Here is a 19,329-nt window from a genome sequence, read left to right as displayed (position 1 = left end):
CTCCACTTGCAGCTCTGCCTCTAAATCTCCTGTAAATGTATGGATTTTTCTTTACTCATTGATGCCACTAAAAGCTCAGAGTGTAAACAATTGTCTAGTAAACACAAGTCGATTCATTTTGTTGAAATAAGTGCATTTTTGAGTCCATTCGTGTTTGAATCAGTTGAGTCTGCTGGTTGTTTTCACATAGTGGTAACCACCTACAACCAGGTGTCTTGAGACTGGCAAATATGAACCCCTATTCCCATCAGAGACAGATTTCTTTATCAACATGAGGGCAAATCAGGGAGTTTCAGGTCATCATGTTGCTGTGCTGGTTCATGTAAAATTTTGACATTGTTACTTGTTTTTGCTGTTGGGATCCAATGTAATTCTTCCGTCTTCCCACCAAATCTGAAAGGCTCAGGTTACTGTTTCTTCAGCTGTTTAGGGTTGTTGTTCTTTGGCTTTGCTCCCAACCTGCTGATAAAACCTCTAAGCCCAAACACACACCCTCCCCCCCCACACACAGAAACAAACGCATGCACACAAAGTGTGAGAACTACCCGATAAAAGGGTGGGAATTCAAACAAATTTATATAGAAAAACAGGATTTTTCTGAGTCACTCAAATAAAAAATATTCTCTTTACTGCTGACTTTGATACCTGTACATTATTTGTTGTCTGATTAGAAAAGTATCTAAAAGTGCTATTCCAAATGTGGACAATGTTAAGAATTAAAAGCAGGGCTCTGCTCCACAGGAGGCAGTCTGTGGTTAGACTCCTGAAGAAGTCACGCTGGAGGTGATGGACTACTGCAAGTGAAGGTACTAATGATTATTTGATTTCTAACCTGCTCTGGATGTCCTTTGTGTGTGGTTTGCACCTGCCATCTTTGTGAGAGCTTAATAAATCCTCTAAAACGATCTCCGACTTGGAACAGTCATTTTGTTTGACTAAATCATAATAGAACCCCGTCACATATTCAAAAAAGTTCACACTGCACGTAAGAAGTCAATCGAAGGGAAGAATATATTTCACGCACACACAAAAATATGAATTTACAAACTAAAAAAATCCATAAGGCAATATTAGCAACTGGAATTCGAAGAAAATACTGGGCAAAGTTGAGGAGATAATATCTTCAGAAGTGTCGAACTCTCTAGAAAGAGTATTTTATTTTGATACAGGTATCTAACGGTCCATATAGCCTACAAACACATTAAACTCTTCATATCACACTTTGAGCCGCTACGAACCGATAACAGGCAGCGGAAAACAACAGAGGGACTTGGCGAAATGAGGTTAGCGGGGAAAACGCACGCCGCCTGGCCCCGTCAGCGGAGCTACACTGCTCCGAAAACTCCGGAGCGTATTTCAAAGAAGCCTAATTTTGGATGAACTAAGTTGATAGATGAAGCTATAAGGACTACTTTTTGTGGCAAATTAATAGGGTACTTCCCTCTATTTACCGGTGCTGGTTGCACATTGCAATGGACGCCATCTTGCTGGTCCAGAGACGAGGGAGTTATGACTGCAGGATGGTGTGGAAAGCCTCGCCCTCGCGCTCTGGCTTTTCAAAATAAAAACTCAGGCTAACCATTTTTCTCGGAGGCCAGGTGTCCGGTATTGTTTGTTTCTCACAGGAGCATTACTTAAACTGACTTGTGCTTGGCAGATCGTCTTTCTGCAGCTTGTATAAAGTCTATGTGTGATAGAGACCCTGTGTAAGCCGGACAGAGAGAACTTACGGGTCAGATATCTTGTCAAAAATGTTGTCATGAAAATCGAAATTGAGCGCTCGTTATCCGGTTTTTCTATTTTCGTTTTGTTCACTAAATGGGAAATCGGATAACGGGCCGTCATCCGATTTTGGTTTAATAAACGAAAAACTAGTCTATTTTCGTTGTTTCATTTCAAACAAAAAAAAACCAAACTGCCTGAAAATACACAGACCGCAAAAGGTAAAGAGCTGGAAAAGCAAAGTGAAAAACTACGAGAGGAGAATGCTGGTCTTAAGAAGAGGCTCAGAGAAAAGGTACAGAATGAAATGGAGCCTTCGCATAAAAGGTCTGAAGGAGGAGAAAGATGAAGACATCAGGGCTTTAGTCATATGTACTCTGAAGCACATCGTTCCTGAATCTGCATCAAGGCTGAAGGGGGACGTGCATGTTGTTCATCGACTGGGACGAAGGATAGAGAACAAACACAGAACCGTTATTGTGCTATTTACACGAAGATTATTGAAGGAAGAAATCTGGAAGAAGACCAAAAAATCCACTTATTGCAAAGAACTGGGCATCCGGTTTGCTAAAATGCTACCCAAAGAAACCTGGGAGGAGGGAAATCGTCTGTGGCTGCAGATTGATCAAGCCAGGGGAGCAGGGAAGGTGGCCTACTGATGGACGCCAAATCGGACTGGAAGGTACTGTTGAGGAAAAATGATTATTTTTAGTGCTTAATACAGTTAATCTTACGGCATGTGTAAAAGGTATGTTGAACATTCTTATTTTGAACAAATTTCTTTATTTTGAACAGGTTTGTGTTAAGGATTTAAAATTAAACCAGATGGGCAAGCATTCAGACAACAGGAACCAAATGCAGATCTCTCTATGGGACTCCTGCTGTGTTATCAGAAGGACAGGAGGCCATAAAATTAGCATCTCCTGAAGGGCAGAATCACTTGAGCCTGTAGGAGAGAAGCCTGTTTGGTTCACAGCAGATCAAAAGTCTTCCAGAAACCAACATCTGGGATGGTGTAAAACTGAATACAATATAGAAGGTTGAAACCACTAACATTTAATTTCTAAGACATTTTTCTAAGTATTAATACCATGTTTTTATTGAAGATTGTATTATCTCATTTTAAAACTACTAATCTAGTAAATGATGAATGTATTTGAAAATTGTACTATCTGTGACTATATCAGAATCAAATGGAAATTGTTTGAATGAAAATGTTTTGTTTAGTATTAGAAAATTGCTCAGGAATTATAGGTGCTGAGTGCAGAGGAGCAAAACTGGGGTTTGTAAAGATAACCTTTCCTTGAACCAAAATTACTGGATTTAAGTTTCTCCTGAGAATTTATGTAAGGAGAGATAACGGGAGAGACTTCGGATTTCACAGGTATCTGTGAAATCTTATCTCATGTTTCTCTGTACCCAAATGACCATAGAACCCAGGAGGCCAGGCGCAGCTGTTGGCTCTTTTGTTCTACCAGAGAGCAAATGGCCTTTGATCTTTGGTGTAAATTAGGGGGAGTTTCTAAGTATCTCTGAGTGTCCAAGGTAGCTTCCAGTTGGCCAACTAGAGGTACGCCTTAATTGAATATATTAAAAAGGGAAGACACACCTTCAGTATAAGACTTCGTGCACAGGAGTAAAAATTCAGACAGCTGCCACTATTTTGCTTTTTTGCATCAGCTCTCTCCAAAGACGCGTCTTTGCCTTTTCTTTGTTTTTCCTTTCTCTATTTTTCCTGTCTCAAGGTAATGAATGTATATCTCTGTTCCTCTGCAGTTTTGTTGTTAATTAATGCGTTGCTTTGTATGGGATTAAACTCTGTGATTCTGTGACGTCAACGCGCAGTGTTGTTGTTTCCTGGTGGCTGCACGTCGCCCACTGAGAGGACCCGGGAGTTTTAGGAAGAGAGAGCCAAACTTTTTTCCAAAGTTAATTTATAAATTATTCTTCCTTAATAGTACCTATACTGACTAAGGTGGAGATGTAGACTTTGTAACAGGACCTGCTGCTCAACATCATTTTGTGGTAATCAGTTTAACTGAGTTTTCTTTTTCTTTTCTATTCAAGGAGCTTTTTTTTGTTTGTTTATAATGTTGAATATGAAAATTTCATTTATTTCACTCAATGTTAGCATATCTAGCTACTTCACTGACTCAATTGCTTCGGATGCCTATGCGGGTTTTCTTCCATTGGGTTTTTGTCCACACAATGAAACGAGCACATAAAGCATTTTGGGTTCTCTCTCCAAGTTTAGAATTTTTAGCCGAATTCTTTTTGTTTCCTTATCTGTCGGTAGGCTATGAAAACTACCTCTTATCACAGAAACACTGTCTTTTTGGTTTCGGGAGCACGTTCAAAACACATCTGTTGCTGCCACAAATTAAGTTTGGTCTAATTATTAGAGCACAGCAGTTACCCGAGTTCCACAGGGGCATCTTACGGCCCTTTCTAGTGGCAAGTTGTTCTTTACAACAGATTAATGTGTGGTTCGGTTCAGTTCGGTTCGGTTCCGGTCCAGTGGGGAGATTCTCCGGGTTATGGACAGCTGCGGTCTTTTCTCCGCTTATTTGCAGCGACACTCAGCAACGGAGAACCTCGACGTTCTGGTTGTGATGGACTAAATAAATCCAGATATATATTTTTTTGTACTATAGAAATGTATTGCTGGCCCAAACATAATGATAAAGATTCAGATCATGAACTTTATGACTTGTTAAATCCAAATGAAAACTCAAATTCACATCACACCAAGCTAATATTATGTATTTCTACTGTTTTACACTGTTGGCACAAACCTGCAGCTCAGAACTCTGACCAGCTTCTCTGCTTTTCTCTTTGTTAAAGTCGGTTCTTCAGAGAGACGAGCTGCTAGCAGCGCTGCTAATTCACCGTCACTCCATTACCAAACTTAACGCTGTGTTCCTGTCGCTCCCCGTGATTAAACTCACAAACTGTCCTCTGAACTGAGCAGCTCTCTGATGGCAGACGGCGTCTCCGTGAACAAGTTTTACCAAACATTGTACAGTAACTGAAAAGAGAGATGTAACTTCTATCATGAATTTAGATGAACAAAAAACCCTACAAATTACAGTAAAATGCCGCTACGTCCGGTGGGCGCCGGAAGTAAGACTCATAATCGTTTCCACAGTAAGCCTCCCAGGAATAGAGAGTTCTGGCAGCGTGGCGTGCTGAGCAGTACTACTTCTCTTAAACAATTCCTCAAATAAGAGTTAATGAATTTTAGAATCGTTTCACACAGTAAGCCTCCCAGGAATATGGTGGAAAGTGAGCTGGCTTTGCTGTTGCCTGGCAACATAGCATACATGACATTATTCCACTGATGTAATCTGATGATGCCAAAGTGTTATGATGTCATAAGGGACAAGGCATCTGTCCCTTATGACATCACAAGGAACAGATGCCTTGAATATCCAGCATCTGAATCAAACTTGCAGAAGTCAAGCAGCAGCAGCTCGGACGTTGGGTTTTCCATATTGGATTGAACAGTGCATTTTTTCGTAGCTTTTGTGATACATCAGTCGGACAGCCAAAATGCTGCCAATTAACACTTATTTTTTAACAGAATGCGAAATTAAAGAAATGAGTAGAGATGAATTGATCTTCGTGAATCTGGATTTCATACAAAGGTTTAAAAAAATAGCTAAGGAGCATCGGAGTAGAACCGCAGTGGAGGAAGAGTTGAAAGCAGCTCAGGAAGAAATTGTGCATCTAAATCAGAACATTGGTTCACTCAAGGAAAAGCTAGATGAGTCTCACAGACAAAACAAAAACCTGAACTGTAAGACAATCCCACAGTTAGAAAGAGAGATAAAGAACCAGAGGTCCCACAGGAATCAGTTGTTGATTGTGAATAAAAACTACCAAACTAAATTCAAAGACCTTGAAACCTCTTTAAATAACCTCACGGACTCAAAACTGCAGCTTGAGAGGACGTTGGCAGAAAAAAGAGAAGCAATGTCTCAACTCACAGCCTACAGAATGGATGTTGAAAAGCAGGAAAATGAAGTGGAGAAACTTCGGTTGGAATTGTACAAAAAGAGCAACTATGTTGACCAGAAGACTATTGAAATTAAGAGAGAAAAAGAAAAGTCCAGAAGTCTTGAGGGCAAGGTAAAAGATCTGGAAAAGCAGTTGAATGAGGCAAAGAATCAAATGAAAATTCCTGAGAATAGACTTTCAAAAACTCTGGTGGGAGATCCATATAAGTATGAACCAAGTGCCACGTTTTCTGATACCGTATTATTTCAGAAAAAAGTGCAAAACAGGGTATTAGCAACATATCAGAAGGCAAGAGCTCTCCAGGAGGGAAAACCCTTGAAGAAGCAGGCCGAGAGCCACTCAACTCTCTCAGCCTTACAACAGCAAGAAAGCTTAAAACTACAGGAAGAAGACTTACGACGACAGCAAGAAGCCATGGGTAAGGAAAGAAGTTTTCACCGCACAGAATTTGATTGGAAAAGGCTGAAGGAGGAAATGCAGTCCTTAAATGGTCAGATACAGGCACTAACTCAAAACAGGCATAGGGATCAAGAGTGCATTAAAAATCTCACTGAACAAGTGTCTACGATGAAAACTAAGTACTACAGGGAGAAGAAGGAATACAAGGATTTAAATAAATCCATAAAGAGCAAAGAGACTAAGATAGAAGGTAATATTGCTGCGGAAATACCTAAAAATGAAACACAGACCAACAAACAGCAAGCCGAATTTCTACCATCCATTGAGGGAAAGTCAGTTCGTTATAAAGGAACCTTGCCTCTGGGTGGAGGCAGGTTAGAGCCAGAATTGAAAGAAGACAAGCTCATAACGATAGAAAAGTTAAACCTTAGCCCAATACCCCCTAGCAAAAAGAAGCTTGAAATGCCATCATTTACACTTTCAGGCAGGAAGATTGTCCTCAGGGAACCTGAGCAGAGAAAAAATAGTGGTCAATCAGGCAGACGTGCCGCAGTTGATGGGAACGTTAAAGTTCCCTCAGAGGTTAAAGGCAACAAGATATTATGAGGTGCATTTGTGAGCATCACATACAAGAGGTGTATACACCTTTGGGCTGGGCTTTAACCCATGAAGCCCAGCTGGGCACAGCCGAAGAGGAGACATGATTCCCTCTTCACACGGGCTCACCACCTTTGGGGGAGACAAACTGGTGGGATGCAGAGTCAAAAGGATGGCAGCTGAAGGTAGGGACCTTGGTGATCTGATCCTGATCTACAGAAGCTCAGGAACAGACCAGAGTCCGGTCCTCATTGCCGGCAGTACCTCGGGCTCGTTTCCAGTGAGAGTTGGACTCCACCAAGGCTAATCTTTGTCACTAATTCTATTCAATACTTTTATTGAAAGAATTTCTAGGCACAGCCAAGGTGTTGAGGGGATCCGATTTGGTGGCCTTAAGATCAGATCTCTGCTTTTTGCAGAAGATGTGGTCCTACTGCCTTCATCAGGTCGTGATCTACAGCTTTCACTGGAGCGATTCGCAGCCGAGTGCGAAGTGGCCGGGATGAGGATCGGTGCCTCCAAATCCAAGGCCATTGAGTTCTTGAGCCGGAAAATCTGGTTAGGATGCCTCCTGATATGCATCCCATCTCTTTAAATGCATAGGTTTTCTCCGGGTGATCCGGTTTTTCCTACCTTCGGGGAAAAAGTGATTGGACTAATTGGTCTCTTTTAAATTTACCTTAGTCTCTCACTCACTAATATTTGGAGACATTCTTTAAATGGACACACTTTAAACTCAATGCATAGGTTTTCTCCTGGTGCTCCGGTTTTTCCTACCTTCGGGGAAAAAGTGATTAGGTCAATTGCTGTCTTTTAAATTTACCTCTGTGTCTCACTCACTGACTGACAAAGAATATGAACTTATCTAGTTCAGATTCTTAATGCGTTTCTTTTTAGCACACACTCCTTACATGGCCTCATAAAATGGCTTCCAGTCCTAATGTTTCTATATTTTCTGTTTTCTTAGTCGTCTTAATTTTGAACAGGTCATAGAATATGATCAGTCTCTCTAAGCTGGAGTGTCTTCCTGTTAAAAGGGAGTTGTTCCTCTCTACTTGACTGCTCAGGATGAGGGACGGTAACAACTATCAATTGGATAATTGGATGAATGGATTGATGATTGGATTGGATGCAAAGTTTTTCTCCTGGTGCCCCGATTATTTTTGACTATTCAGGAAAAGAAGTTTTTAGGCTAAGGGTGTAACTTTGTGTTGCAAGTTGGTGTTGCAAGTGGGGGGGGGGGGAGGGGGTGGGGGGGGTGGGGGGGTGCTGATGCACCCACAGTCACTGGACGACCTTTTCTTTTCTAGTGCTAAGAATAAAGCCACAACTTACATGAGAATGCAATAAATTAAGATATGATGTGTCTTTAATATAGCAAATAATAAAGACGCAAAACCTTTTTTGGGTCTAGTTGGGGCAGTTAACTCTTTATTTAGTTATTATTGGATTCTATAAAATGTGGCTTAAAACTGAGATGCTGATGTTTGGATATGTAAAACAAATATTATCTCTGCTAATAAATCTATAGTTTGGTTTCTGTCAGCTCTAGAAACAAGACAGAAAAAAGCCAATTTCTCTTTATAATGGCCCATAATTTAATTTTACTTAGCAGGAGTCGTGGTTTAAAATTTAACAAACTTTGGCTCTTTATGCTTTATGAAATATTTCATCCTATTTGATGATTGATCTGAATATTGCCACGTTCTATGAACAAATGATGCAATTTGTCCAGGTGAAAACAGGGTGTTTTTTATGTCAGCCTGTCAGCTTAACGTCACACACAGTGACTGTTCAATTAACACAAAATAAGGTGAACTGCACACATTTTCTGACAGATAATCAGAAGTTCAGGTGCTTAAGTAGCTAATCAATTCAGATCAAACATCAAATAGGGCAAAATATTTCCTAAAGCATAGAGGAGCCAAAGTTTGTTAAATTTGAAACCATTTAAATGAATCGCACTACCAATAAAAAAATAACATAAAGCACCCTTCAAACAATGTTAAAATGTTTTTGCCTATAACTGGAGAGTAACATTTTACAAGACAATTTTTTTTAAAATAGAGTCTGATCTACTGCAAGAATGTAGCATTTGTGAAGAAATATTTCATATTTGTGCTGGTCGAATCATAACTCGGAAGTTCTTGTTTTTTTCCCCTCTTGGATTCCCCATAGTGTTGTGACAAAATGTCTCAAAAGAAAGTTGTCAATAACACCAAAATTGGTGTCCTAGAAAGTGGAATGCTCTGGCCAGAGAAAGTTACCCTAAGAAATTTTTGTTGCTGAATTTGATGTGGCGAACAGATTCTCTCTGTTTTCGAGCTGTTAGGGTAGAGGAAATGTAGCTGCATCCATGCAGACTGTGTGTTGCCTTCCCAGCTGTTACTCATTAGCTAATTAGCTCACCTGATCTCCATTTAGCAGTCACACCTACCAGTATATATGCTGCTGGTTTCCAGACATTTCTGTTCAGATATTCTGATTGCAATTTCTGCTGGGTTTTTTTCTGTTATGCCTTAATGCCAATTTGTGTTTTCACTTTTCTTTATGATTACAGTTTAATTTAACACACAAGCTACCCTAGACTTACATTGGGGTCCTCAAACATCTACAGATTAAGTTATCATTTGTATTATTAGATTGTCTCTATTTTAGTTTTACTTGCACTGCTCTAACATGGCAAGAAACAGAAGCAGTGAAATTTCCAGCTGTGGAAAATCAGCCCATAAATGGTTTCCTTCTACTTTTTAAAATTTTTTTTTTTTTTTACATATGTCAATCATGTTAATTTTGTAAGTGGATATATACGATTCATCTAACTGTTGTAAGTTATCCATCATGATGGGGAGATTCAACTTTTATTTCACATCAAGGAGTTCAGAAACAATCTGGAATTTGTTTAGATAATTTTCATTTAAAGTTTCAGGGCAGTATTCGTAGTTCCAGCGATTGGTGTACTTCCATTTAAAATATATAGGAATCAATGCCTTGGTAACATTTTCTTTCACAATGTTGCATGTGACAGTTCTTTAAACAAATTGGTGTTTTTCTCTGATCACATATAATGTCATGCAGTTGATTATTCTGGAGAGAAATGTGTGTGTGCCTATCTGATACTATGCTATGCCATTCAGCTGCAGCTTTACCTGCATGTACAATAACTTTTTTCTTTCTATCTATAGTTTTAAGTTGAGCTTTGTAAATATTTTTAAATTAAATTCCTCCACTGAAAAACAATTTACAAAAAATAATTTCCAGTTTTTCCACCACATCAGAAGCAGCCTTCGTGCACATGGCAAACTGGTCATGCTTCCTTGCCCAGAAAATTGTGCCTGAGGGGAAAAGTGACCCTTATCGGAATGAACAAGTCAGAAATCACACACCGATGCACAACTGGAAATTTCACTGCTTCTGTTTCTTGTTGGGGTAGCGCAGTGCAAGTTTAGAGACACTGAGTCACAGCTATACAAACCCATAAAATATCCTTACAACCTGCTCTTCTTCTCCTTAAAGAGCCACAAAACCCCCCATTCAGCCTTTCATCAGGACATCATTAAAGACCCCTTCTTTCCTCCATCTGCTAGTCAGACCGCTAAAAAAATTCCCCCACTCTAAGTGTCTTCTTTGAGTCCCTTTTCTCCTCCTGTCCGTCTCTATTTCTGACATGTTAGTCTGTGGTGTCACAGCCTGTCTGGCTGCAGAGGAGGGAGGGAGGACCTTGATAAGGCACTTGATGGATTCTGTCAGGAGGTAAAGCTATTGTGGAACTAAGCTGTTGTTAGTATTTGGCATTTACAAAGACTGTGTTCACAGAAAAAAAAACAACCATGCAGTCAGTCAAAAGCAACCACCATCATGTTGGAATTATAAGAAGAGCATTGTAATTTTGTCTGCTCTGGGCCCATTTTTCTTAACTTGTGCCACTTAAGCAATTTAAAATCACCGTAATATACTGTAGGTTGTTATGGTTGTTTCAGGAACAGAATCCTGACAGACAGATTGCATTTAAAGTTAAAGATCTTTCACAAATGACAGAACCTGTCTGCTTCCTTTGACATTTAATTGGCATATGGATGCCACTGCAACATAAAAAGTCAAATCAACAATTGTCTCGACACGCTTCTCCTTACAGGGTCATGGGGAGCTCATGCCTACCTCCATCTGTCATTGGGCAAGAGGTCACCAGTCCATTTCACAGTTCAAATTATAAATCTTTTTTAATGAACCTGAAAAGTACACGTGTCACCAGCCCTCCTACCAATGGTACAACTCTACCAATTTTGCACATCTACAAACTTACATTTTTGGTCATTCTTGATTGCTTGGTAGTTTAAGCTAGATCAGTTGATCTACAGAAATAGGTTAGCCTTGCCACAGATTCTTAATGCTCTTCTTACTCAACCTGTCAGTTCAGAAGGATGACCAGTTCTCACTGGTCATCCAATAATGTATCATTATTTGTTTGTTGCAGGTTGCCCTGTCCAGCTGACACTGTGTCAACTCTTCTGACACAATTGATAAAAGCTTTTGGACTCCTAAGGTCATTCTAAAAATCAGAGAACTGCAGCATATCTGCAAATGGACACTAATCTGGACGAGGCTGAATGGGGAAGAACTGTCATTGAGAATGGACTTTACAGACCTCTGAGATCTTCTCACTCACTTGTACTCTTTACTAAATTGATTACTTTGAAGACTTCACAATTTTTACAACATTACTCTTTGGTTTCTCATGCAAAATCACAATGAAACACATTGAAATATGGGTTTGTAACATGACAAAATCTGAAAAATGTCAAGGACAAATACTGCTGAAAGGAACTGGGAAGCTTAAAGCTCAGTTTTTTTCAAAAGCTTTTAAATTTAATTTAATTTTTTAATCTCTGCAATTTTTCAGCAATGCTGTGGGCAGCATTGGTGCCGAATAAAACAACATCACAACTGGGATAATCCTTTCACTCAGCACCTGTAGCGATCATGAACGCTTCCTTCAATGGAGTGAATAACTGTGCTGTAAGAGACTTTTTAGACCTGAGTGAGTGATCCTCTGTTTTCCATTTAGACACCTGGACCCCTCACACCTGGACTACAACACAGCTCCAAAAAACATAAGAGACCCAGAATAAAAGCACAAAGCGTCATAGAAGGAAAAAAAATGATAGGTTAGGTCAATTTATCTCCTACTATTGTTTAACACATCAGATGAGCTGATGTGTTAAGATGGAACTTTGAGTTTTGTTAGTTATTATGTTCTTTCAGAGTCATATCACAGGCAAATGATTAAAAGGATGCACAAGTCAGAAACAGATTTAATAAATCTATCTGGGTTTCAATTTATGGCACCATTGGTATGCAAGTCAGATAATCTGATAGATTTGCATCAGAGGGCTACATTCCTGAGCTCAAAAATGTTGACAAGTCATGAAAGATCCTGGCAGTGAACCAAAGAATGTAATTAAAGGACTTATACATGATTATACCTCAGTAGGTCAACGTATAACATGACAAATTTGTTTTCCAAACTGCAGTACTGCACTAATCAGCCTTTGGGACTCACACCTTAAATAGTAGCAAAAAACTTTGCTAAAGATTCAAATAAAAATTGTTTTTATATTCTAAATCGCTGAATAGTTAGGTGAATTTTATTTGACTTTATTGGTATTATATTTTCATTTATTTCATTTTTCTACTATTACAGTGACTAAAAAATGAAACGTTAACTTCTCTAGATGTCAATCAAAGAGGAGTTGTAGATATTTAATATTATTTTCATTAAGGATTATTTTCACGAAATAATAATAAAATAAACTGTAACCATCACAGACACGAGATTAGAGGAACTGAGAGAAAAAAATCTTCCAAATTTGGTTATGACTGACATCTGCTTTCCTGAACAGAATCCTGCAATTAAATCCCTTCAGAGGACGATACGTCAGGTGTGGATCTCCTGTGGTTTTGGAGGGTTGTCAAAAGTGGAATCCTCTGGGGAGGTCCTGCCCAGCACGGCGCCACGCTGAGGGGCCTTCCTCTGCCCTGGCAACCAGACTGGGGTTAAATTGGGAATAGCAAACCCAGAGCTGTGGTGAAGACCAGGGCGAGGTCAAGTGCTTTGGTCTGCTTTGATGATGGTTGAAGTCTGAGCAAACAGGCACTCTGCATCTGCAGCCAACAGATGATGGACCAACTGCTGCTATAGCTGCTTCTGCATCTTTGTATGTTATTTATTTTTGTATGTATCATATCAGGGACATAAAGCAATGTTACATTAAAAGGGAACTATTGTCCTGCCTATACGCTCTCCATGGCTATTTCCTAATGTAAAACATTCAATTCTTGTTTTCACAAGAACATCGCTGGCTTTAAAACTGATTTATCATTATGACTGTTTCATCTGACATTCATGTTTCTCTCCACTGTGTTTATTCTGCTTTATTTACAAGAGCTCTTGAAATAATTTCTGCAGCTACTTATGTGAGAACAAACTGCAGCAAATCAGTCATTAGAGTATTCATTTAGAATCCAGGTGTTATGGATCCCAGAATCATCCCTCCTGTAACATTGCCTATGATTGGATCATACAAAGTAAATCCATTTTTTTATATTAAAAATTTATGTAGTCCTATCCCAAAGCCAAAAAGTTTTTCAAGTTGGTGGAGAAGCAGAAAACCTGGATTTTTTTCTTGACTCTCTCAGGACTTGAACAAGGTTTTGATTTTGCGCTTGTATCACTCCAAAGCTGTAAAACAGAACTCTAAGGAACTCCCCAGTTCCTGCAGTGAGAACAGCCTGTGGCACACGTGTGACTATGGGATGTATTTAGGGAGAGATGTTAGAGTTTTGGCAGTATTTCTTCATCATGGGAAGCAGAAAACAACAAGGTGTGATTAATGCATTGCATGGATCTGTTCTGTATTTCAACAGCTCTTTTTCTATACACTTCCTCTGGCAATGGATGCATAATGCATGCATATTTGCATAAAATTTCCTGTTTTTTTGTCATACTGTGATCATCTGATCTTTCTTTGTACAAACAATTTAATTTCATTTTTTTACTTTGTATAACATAATCACACTGATAACATACGGTATAATTACATTACAATACAAATCAGAAAAAAGAAAAGGAAAAAATCTTAACCTTGCAACTCTTAATGTTTTGGAGCCAAGTTTGTCCAAATTGACTTTGATCTAAAATATTTTGAAAATTAGTTAAAGGTTATTCACATCATCTATAAAATATTTCAAATGTTAATGAAAACCAGCAAATTATGTTGCAGCATGTTACAGCAAAGTTGAATTTACATTTTCCATAATGATGAAAAAGTTGCAGGACTGACCTCTAAAAGAGAAATGTGTTGATACTGCCTGCATGAAACTCTGTATAAACTGCAGCATTCTCAAACACTGAAATTCTGCCGTCTCTGCTTTTAGCTGAAAGGAAACCTTTAAAGCTGGGTGAATATCCCTTAAGACATCCACAAGGTAAAACTGGAGGCAGCTGAGGGAAGCTGTTTGAAGCTTAGCCCAATTTTTTTTTTTTTTTCCTTTCCTTCTGAAGTGAATAAATTTTCCCGGACAAATTTAACCAGCTATGGAAAAAAAGCCAGAACTGCCTCCTAAAAGGAGAAGAGCCCGTCACTGACCATAGCCGGGTCATGTTGTGAAACATGCAGTCTCAGGAGATGCTTTCAGAGGAAAAACAACAGCTAAGAGTGAAAGAGGATGCGATGAAGTTGCCTATAAAAACTCCATGATGGAGTTTAGATCATCAACAGAGTTCTCATGGGAATCAAATATCAAAGAGAGCAAGACTTTTATTATAAATGCAGACGAGAAGCGAGGGCCAGCTGTTGACCTGATGTTCCCATCTTCCCGCATGACCAGGAATAGATTCGACTGAGTGATTAGGCTGTTTTCTCACCACACTGTGGCCTTAAAGGTTGACTCAGAAAGAAACGATGCATGGTGTCACAGAGATAGAAGATACTCAATTAGATTTCAAAAGTGCAAACATAATGAATGAAGTTATATCAAAAAATGAGACACTGGTTAGTGTTCAGTTTTTTATTAAGAGAGGTTTGTATATTGATGTACATTTTTTACATCTGTAAGCGCTAAATAAGTGGATAAAAATTACAAAAAACTGTTTCACTTCTTAGACCAACAAGTTCATACTTTGCACTCTCACAGCAGAATTCATAGTGGATCATACGATGGAGGACTGGTCAAATACTTGTGCAGCAGTGAATCCTCAAATTACGATACTTTAAGCTCTATGCTTCAAAGTTTGCATGAGTTTCTTTTCCTGGAATCCTTTATTTGGTTTATGCCAAAAACATTGGTTATTAATATGTCCAAATGATTCATTTTTAAGACAATCTTTTCAGAAGTCCTGATCTTTTTCCTTAGTCTCTCTGGAAAACTTTAATCTGGACTTTCTGTTTCTATTAGAGAGCACACATCCCATGAAACGTGTGTGGCCTCATCTGATTTTAGAGGAATGTGTTTACATATCAACAGTTTAAGAGCCTGTGTGATGACACATAAGAGGTTTTATTGGTGTCTTGTGGTCTGTTTTCAGTGTAAATTTATTTGGACAGGCAGACCTGGGTATGTTGAATGTTGTTTTGAATGTCCTCCACTTTTAGACTATTTTCTATAAAATGAAATGGCATATTTCAAGTTTTCTTTTGGACTTCTAATCCCTTACGAGACTCTTGCTGCTGCAATCTTTTTTCTGAAGCACTAACACAGCTTTTCAATTTCTGCAATATTGTTCACTCTGACTTCTTCAGGAACACAACAAACTTGATTTTTTTAAGCAGATATTTTCTTCTGTTTTTTTGTTTTTCATGTATTTCTAGAATTTCTCAATATGTTATATATCCATACATTCAGATATGTTAGAAAACAATCAGGCTCTCATAGGGGTTTATAAGTTTTTCACATAACTATGTACTTTTTTTGTTGAAGATGGTAGACAAAGCTTTCTGCCACAGCTTCTAAATGGTGTTTTAGTGTGAGTCGCCTTGAATTTCTAAACACCTTACGTTTCATAACATTCACTGCTGAAAATTAGAAATAAATACGTTTCTGGAGATGTGAGAAAACGACTGAATTTTGAACTTCAAATCAAATCTTTGGTTGTATTTATTCCTACAGCCATAATTACTGGCTAGAACATATTTAGCTCTGATCGTTGCTCATCCTTGCCACCCTGTTCACTAACATCATCGTCCAACTGGGGAAAGTTATAATTTGGCTCATCTTGTTTCTTTGATTTATTTTCATGGTTTTATTCTAAATCTGTTTACTTCTTGGTTTTATGGCCACCTACTCTCAAAATTATTTGCAAACAACTCCAACAGCCAGAAGTTAGCCATGACTGCAACAAAACATGGCTCTGAGGTTTTTTGTTTGTTTTTGCTTTTTTTTTTTTTTTTTTTTTACAAAATTGGAAAAAATGTGTGTTGATTTTAATTGGCCCTGTTTACTTTAATACCATTAAATAGAACTCAGTGCAACAAATTGTGTTCATAAATCACCTGATTAGTAAATAGAGTACATTTTTGTATAAATGTAACTCAGTATTAAGTACTTTGAGTTATATTTTTGCCTCCTGCTACAAATTTCTCATTATTTCCTTTATGTCTAAATTTAAAGCTCCAACCAGGTTTGTTTGTTTTGATTCTGTACCCCTACTGTTAAGTACATCCAGTTTATCCAGCAAATTAGATTTTTTTTTTTGCTGGTCACAATCAGTTTTGGAACAGAGAGATGAACAACCAGGCATTCAGACTGTGGCAGAGACCAAAAGCTTCTAAGATTTTCAGCTACCTGCCACACAGATAAAAGTAAACATAGTAAACATATGTTTTCTAACCCTTTTTCTTTCACCACTCACTATTTTTCCATAATCATGGATTAGTGGTTTAGGACGCACAACTTAATGTGGAATCTAAACAACTTCATTTCAGTAAGCAAAATATTTGAGTTTGTTTGAAACAGTGTCACAACACCTTGTCGCCTTGTCACAGTTTAGTATTCAAGATTAGACCAAAGGTTGAAGCATCCATTTACAAATTTTCTTGTGGAACGTATTTTCTAATTATTTGCAGAAAATCTTGCAGATTTTTTTTTTCCATAAAGCCTATCTAAAATATTTCAAAGGATGTACAGCTTGGGAAGTTGAAATACCTTGATGCCTATGTGTAAGCACCAAATTAAATATTTCATTTAGCCGTTGGGCCTTTTCAGACCTTACATCAACGTGTTTTTCAAGCTGATTCAGATGTAAGTAGACAAGCTGAACAACAATCATTCACATCTGGAATTAAATTCCTCCTCACTGCTAAAATCAGTGTAAATAAGCTACACACATCAGAGCATCATCAGTCACACCTACAGTGTCCTGACATCCTCTAAATCCTGATTTCTTATTAAGAAGGAATCCAACAATCAACTTATGAAAACATGTAACTTAGAAAAACATATCTTTTAGACTTCCAGATTATTCCCCATGAGGCACCAAAGACCATTCCAAAATGTTTTTAGATTAGAACTGTCTTTATATTTTACCATGGAGTTGTGTAGGTATCTGCAACTAGCATGAAGCAATGTCATGTCAGCTGGTGGTTTTCCATTTTATGCTTCATAGGTTGCGTTCAGAGTAGAAAAATAATGCAGATGCAATTTTACAATGATTTGAGTCTAAACTGTGCTCAAAATCTTTTCAGTGCACTCACACCTGTAATTTGAGCTATCTGGACATTATCAAACTGCCTTAGGTGGATATTAGTACCAGGTCTTGATGGTGTCTTTTCTTGAGAGGAAACAATGGATGTTGTTAGTGCCGTTTGTTGTAAGGATTCACTGTTGATTGTTGTTAAAATAAAAGAGTTTGACTTCATTTCAGTTTGTGACTTTATACATTTTTAACTGAGGAGAGCATTTTCAATGGGATTAGACCTGGACTCCAGGCAGTTTAGTCAACCACTCGCACTCTGCATCTTTAAAGCAACATTATATTACCAAAAGATTACATTGTCTATTTTTGACCAAAAGTAAGTCAAAAACATGGATTCATCTGACCTAGCAACTTTTAATCGTTTTTTGGTTTTTTTTGTTAATTTGCGATCAGTTTATTCAGGCAGCCTTTGTCTGTAAAGGGGATACATTGTTTCCTCTTTTCATACAATCTCTAGTTACGACTAAGTTACTACACTGATTAATGTTTTTTTCCCTAAGCTTGATTTAGAGATTCTGACTCATCAGTTCACAAAACCACTCCTGCTGCAACACAGACAGTCTCATTTAGGTGTACATTTTAGATGTCTTGAGAACACCTTTCATTAAATTTGCTCTCGCTAATGAATAGCTCTTCCTGGATGTTTCATGTTTGAGTCCCTGAGTCATGAACCAAGCTCCTCTCTCACATGGGCAGTCTGCTGCAGCTGCTGATGCAGAAGAACTAGGCCAGATTTGACACACTTCACAACCCATGCTAACTCTGACACACATTATTGCTGCTCAAGGCACAGAGGGGGAAAAAAAATCAAAGCTACAAATGTCATTGCAACAGGACGTCCCTCAGACACACACAAAAAATCTGGATTTGATCTGAGCCCTTTGATTTTTGGGGACTTATTTTAAAGAAACTTGGATTTTACAGGGAAAAAGTTAGCACAAGTTTCAAACTGCTGTAAAGAAAATTTACTAAAATGATTGTGTAAAAAATCTCACTGTAACAAATTAGTAGTGGGTGAAAACTTTTTTGGTGAACAAAAGTGCAGAGTCAAAGCCTGTGAGTGAGAAAAACAACACCAAAAAAAGCATCTGCAGCTTCAAAGCTCAGACTCCCGCTAGTTTATCATCCTCTTTTCAAACGACCAGACCATTTTTTTTTCTACTTGTAAGCACACCGAGTCATAAACAGGTACACCCGACTCGACTTCCCCCCCACGAAAACTTTGCTTGCTCAGCACTAGACTGATGTAAACCACGTCGGCTGTGTAACAGTCAGACCCGAGTAGCTCCCTGCCAGCTGTTATCTGTTTACTTCCAGAGCAGACAGAGGGAGAGAGGCCCAGCTCAAGACACGACCATATGCTTAAAGCTTGTCCCGTGAACCCAAAACAGGATGTCACAGCAGGCCCTCCGGTCAGAGTAAGTGACTGAGACTCAGCCACACAGGAGGGCTTTGGCTTTATTCTGTGTGTGGGAAGACAATGCACACAAAGAAAACACTGTGTTCATGGTTAAATGTGAAGTTATTGTAGTTATTACAAGCTTGCAAGGTATTGTACAGCCAGCAGCCTGAAGTGGTGCAATAAGATGTCCTTGAACTACTTTGTGTGACGTTTAATGGAAAGTTTCAGAATATGATCAAGTCTTCCCTCTGAGCTGTTCTGCTAAAGGCTTTATAGTATTAGTATTTGAATTATTAATACTATGTCAGATTAATAAAAGTGCTATTCTATTTCCATTTTGTGAAGAATTTAAAAGCTTGACCGCTACAAGAACAGAGGTGTGTAACGTTCTTGAAAGTAAAAAATTATTTTTGTTTGAAATTAATATGCAAAATTGGGA

Source organism: Xiphophorus hellerii, chromosome 3, assembly GCF_003331165.1.
Source record: "Xiphophorus hellerii strain 12219 chromosome 3, Xiphophorus_hellerii-4.1, whole genome shotgun sequence".
In the NCBI taxonomy this organism is placed as follows: domain Eukaryota; kingdom Metazoa; phylum Chordata; class Actinopteri; order Cyprinodontiformes; family Poeciliidae; genus Xiphophorus; species Xiphophorus hellerii.
Note: the sequence above shows the minus strand (reverse complement) of the source record.